Source organism: Suricata suricatta, chromosome X (genome assembly GCF_006229205.1).
Source record: "Suricata suricatta isolate VVHF042 chromosome X, meerkat_22Aug2017_6uvM2_HiC, whole genome shotgun sequence".
Taxonomy (NCBI): domain Eukaryota; kingdom Metazoa; phylum Chordata; class Mammalia; order Carnivora; family Herpestidae; genus Suricata; species Suricata suricatta.
Window position 1 is genome coordinate 32831830 of NC_043717.1, and position 4731 is coordinate 32836560.

The 4731-nt window shown below is 51.3% G+C and overlaps 1 non-coding gene across 1 annotated transcript; it reads right to left on the minus strand.

Annotated features, from left to right (window-relative positions):
- Positions 1-2561: 2561 nt before the first annotated feature.
- Positions 2562-2634, minus strand: TRNAK-CUU. Its single transcript has one exon. It is a non-coding gene; the product is annotated as a tRNA-Lys (tRNA).
- Between the last annotated feature and the right edge of the window lie 2097 nt (positions 2635-4731).

Sequence of the window (4731 nt, forward strand, 5' to 3'; positions counted from 1 at the left end):
CGGGAGCTGAGATCGGCGCTCCCAGGCTGGTCCCATCCATGCCAACAGGAGAAGGCAGCGAATGCCGTGCGGGTTGAGAGCCCAAGCGGGGACACTAAGGCAGCAATGACGGCCACAATGATGAGACAGTGACTAAGGGCCTGCGTGTGGCTTGCCAAGCGATTTGGCTTGTCCCCGCGCCAACCATAAAGGCCCGGTGTCTGGCAGGAGACGGGGTTTTTGCGTGCCCAGGGACACCTTCTGAACGACCCTGGCAGGAAGCCACAGCCATCAGGAATGAGCTCGGGAGGAGAGCAAGCCTGAGGTGGCAAAGGAGTCCCTTAGGGGAGTAGAGAGGCTAGCCCAGGGGTGGAGGGAGGGGGAGGCGTGGCTCGCCCCTGATGAAGAAGTCTGTTAGGTTTGGGATACTCTCTCAACATGAATGGAAATCAAGTCTGGTCCATGGAGGACACTCTGGAACACTTTAAAGGAAACTGGACCAAACCCCAGAGACTATAATAAAATGGCATCTGGAGTCTTGCTGGTCCCTGGGGTGGAGTCTGTGACCCAAAGGTACAGATTAACCCTCCGTGGCAAGGTAGGGCTCCCTGAAGACAGACTCTGAGATGGCCTTTCAGGGGCAAGATGTGTGGGAGAGATCAGTCTCTCAGAGGAAGGAGGGGAAAGCAGGACTGGGCAGAGCGGGGCGGGGTGGGGGGGGGGAGGTCTGGTTGCACGCAGGCCTGGAAGAGTTTCCACTAACCTGAAGGAGAGAGTTCTGGAGTCAGGGGTATCCAACACAGTGTCTGCCTGGGGCCCAAGTGGCCGAGCCTTTATAAGGAGCCCCCACTAGCTATGGGCGGCCCATGAAAGTGTGGCATTGGGTAAGGGGCTCTGGGCAGCTGAGGCCAACCCTAAAGGGCTGACAGCCGGAGGCTGTCCAGGGGGGACTGTCCAGCCCCCAGCAGGGGCAGTGAGTCCTTCCTCAAAGGGGAATCTGGCTGGCACTTCTCCACACCTGCCACATCCTCTCCCCTCCCCTTAATTTCTAAGCTCCTGGCACATCTGGACACATAAATCTCTTTTTTGTCCTCTGGGCCTGGGTGTCCCTTGTTGTTCCTCCGGACGCTGATGCCTGTGTGACTCTAGCCTCGATCAGTGTTTTTGATTTGCTCACTTCTCCCAGGCCGATGGATGAGAATTCTGGTCGTATTTCTCCACCGTGATTTCCTGCTATGTTCAAGCCCTTCGTCCTCCTAACCGACAGCCATCACAGCTTGCGACTGCAGGGGGTCTAATGCTTACGGGCTCGTTTGGGCTTTAGCGTGGATTTTCCAGGGCTGGTCATCAGGCTCCATTGTGCTGCCCACCAGGGCACTGGCCAGCCCAGGGGAAGCCTCCGATGAAGTCAACCTCAGTTAAAGAGGACAAACCAATCAAGACCACAAGACTTCCCCTGCTTGGTTCATCAGCTGTAGCAAACATTCCTCGCCAGCCTCCAGCTCTGTCCCCTTCCTTCCATGGCTTGCCAGTAACCAGCTGTCCCTTGGCCATGTAGCTTCACCTCCAAAGAACCTGGGGCCCCAGCTCCCCTTTTCGAGCCTACTTATTGGAGTGACCAACCAGTTCTCCAGGTACCCGTCTGCCTTCCCGATTTGCCTGTTCGGAAGCACGGTGTCTCTCTCTCTCTGGACTCATGTTAAGGGCCCAGCAGAGGAACTGAATAGGTCTGTGGACATGTGGAGACAGAGCTGAACATGCTGGACAAAGCCCAGCTCTGACCTCCCCTCCTGACTTCTGTCCTAACCTGCCTGGTTTCACAGGTCCTGAAACCCAGCCAGGAGGACAGAAGTCATGGCAGAGGACGAGCAGCATTGGGGCGCTGGGGGGACGGAACGGAAGGGTGTGGCGCACACGAGCGCAGGTGAGCACAGAAACGGGACCAGCTAACTCCAGCTCTACCCTCTCCCCGGTCCCATGTTCCCCCCAGGAGGGCGGTCAGGGTAGGAGATGCCCAGCATCCCCCTCACTTTTAACTTGGGCTTCTGGGGGTGGGCTCCTGGAGGAGGCCTTCTATAGACCCACTTAACCCCCATTACATTCATTCCCTAATATACTTTTCACCTTCAGCAAATAGTGCAAATTTGAATTTTTCCTCACTGATCAAATATTTACCCTGTGAGCTGCCAGTCTGCTGAGCTTGACTTCTATAATTCTCCACCTTTTTTTTTTAATTCTCCACATTTGTATTAGATAAACTAGCATTTTATTGTCGGCCCACTGGTTTCGAGCTCAGAGGGGAGATAAGGAAGACCAGAGGGAGCAACCCAAGAGCTTCTCCGCAAAGAATGGGTTCGGTCCCATCTGTGTCTTCGTGCAAGTGACAGATCTCCCAGACAACTCATCAGATCTTTTAAAATGGTGTTTTGAAAGATACAGAAGCTAATTGCTCTATGTCTCATCAGCACGACATACATCTTCCAAATCTGTTACCTGCAAGAGGGGATTCAAGGTTCATCTCATTTGTTTGTGTGTGTGTGTGTGTGTGTATGATTAATTTCCACTTTTTTAAATAATCTCTATGCCCAACGTGGGGCTCGAACTCACCACCCTGAGATCAAGAATCTCACACTCTACCACCTGAGCCAGCCAGGCGCCCCTCATCTCATTGTTCATTTGTCATACAAACTTGGACAAATTGGGTCATATCGCTGAGCCTCAGTTTCCTCATTGGATTACCCCCATCAGACGGTTTTTGCCAAAGTCAAAAGAAATATTGGCGGTGACAACACGGTAAAATGTAAGGCCACTCAATGAAGGATTGTATAAGAGTAGAAACTGGAGCAGTTGTAATGTATAGCCCCCAAATCCTCTGATATTCTTCCCATCAAGAATCGGGGTCTAGGGGCACCTGGGTGGTGCAGTCAGTTAAACTTCTGACTTTTGATTTTGGCTCAGTTCATGATCTCACTGTTCATGAGTTCAAGCCCGTAGGCTCTGTGCTGACATCGCGGAGTCTGCTTAAGATTCTCTCTCCCTCCCTTTCTGCCCCTCCCTCTCTTTCTTTCTCTCAAAAGCAAATAAAGATATGAAAGAAAAAAAAAGAATCGAGGTCTGTAAAAAAGAATGGGGGTCTATGTCTCTTCCCATTGAATCTGAGTGGGCTTGTGACTGTTTCAATTGACAGAGTATGGCATGTGTGACACTGGGTAACTTCTGAGGCTGGGTCAGAAAAGACCAGATAGCTTCCTCCTGCATCTCCTGGATACTCACCGTAGGGGAAGCCGATCACCACATAGGAAGTCCAACCACAACTGTCCTCCTGGGGACCATGCACAGATGTTCTGGATGATAGCTCATGCCCTGAAAGGCACCTGACATGTGAGAGAAGCATCTAGATCCAGCTCACCCATAAATGGATGCCAGAAGGAGTAAAAGAATCGCCGAGCTGAGCCCAGCCTACATGCTGACCCACAGATCTATGAGCATAACCAAATGCTTGCTATTTTACAACACTAAGTTTGGGGTCATTTGTTACCCAGCAGTAGCAAGTGGAACAAAAACTTAATTGGTTAAGTTCTCCCAAGCAATTGAATGCCCCCCCATCTCTTGCTTTGTTTCCTGATCCCTATTTGACTCTAAGAGACAGGGTGTTGAGGTGCCTGGGTAGCTCAGTTGGTTGACTTCGGCTCGGGTCATGACTTCGCAGTTTGTGAGTTCGAGCCCCGCGTCGGGCTCTGTGCTGACAGCTCAGAGCCTGGAGCCTGCTTCTGATTCCATGTCTCCCTCTCTCTGCCCCTCCCCTGCTTGCACCCTCTCTTGGTCTCTCTCAAAATAAATAAACATCAAAAATTTTTTTTAAATAAGAGACAGGGTGAGGTGGGATTTCTTATGACCTGCCTTTGTGGATATGAAAGCACGACAAGCCCACACCCCTATAGAACAATGGAAGATTCTGACCTCATGTAAAAGAATTCTTAGAAAACTCTAAATCACCAAGCAATAAAGTAAATGGGTGCCACCGAAAACCACAAGCAGCCCATCATCTACAATTAATTTTGTTTTCTTGATTTGGGGATGCTGGGGTTTTGTCGTTGGAGCAGGCCATCCTTCCCACTTAAGTGTGGGCTTCTCCTAAAATGAAAAAAAAAAAAAAGGCGGGGGAGGAGAGGTACAGAGAGAGGCAAAAGTACAACAGGCTGGCCTTCGGAACCTACACTGGCTTGAAGGAGCTTGGTGTGGCCCAGAAGGGTGTGCTAAGAGTGCCAGCAACGGCCTGCCCGGGATCCGGAAAGGGAGCAACCCCGCACCTGGAAAACAGGCTGCTGGCTGCACACAGGTCTCCAAATCTGGATCCCGTTTACACTTGCCGAAGCGCAGGCTTCTAATTCCAGCCGCTCATGAAAAGGCACGTAGGTCCTCCGTGACGTCAAATCGCTCTTTCAACCGAGCATAATTTCTTTCAATGATGGGCTTGGAGGGGTTTCAGCGACGGTGGGGTTTTTTCTTTTTTTTTTTTAATGAATCATAAACATGCAGATCAGATTTAGTGTTATGACTGTGGCGCGCAGAGCGTCACTGTTAATTCTTGCTAAGCGCTGACAGCAGGATCAACCCCCAAACAGCACAGGCAAATACACCATCCCAGCCCTGGGGGCTTAGAGACTGCATAATTACAGACGGCGCGCAGCAGTCATTATCATCCAGAACATTTCAGCCCAGGCACAGCACCCTCCATCCAGAGAGCCCCCC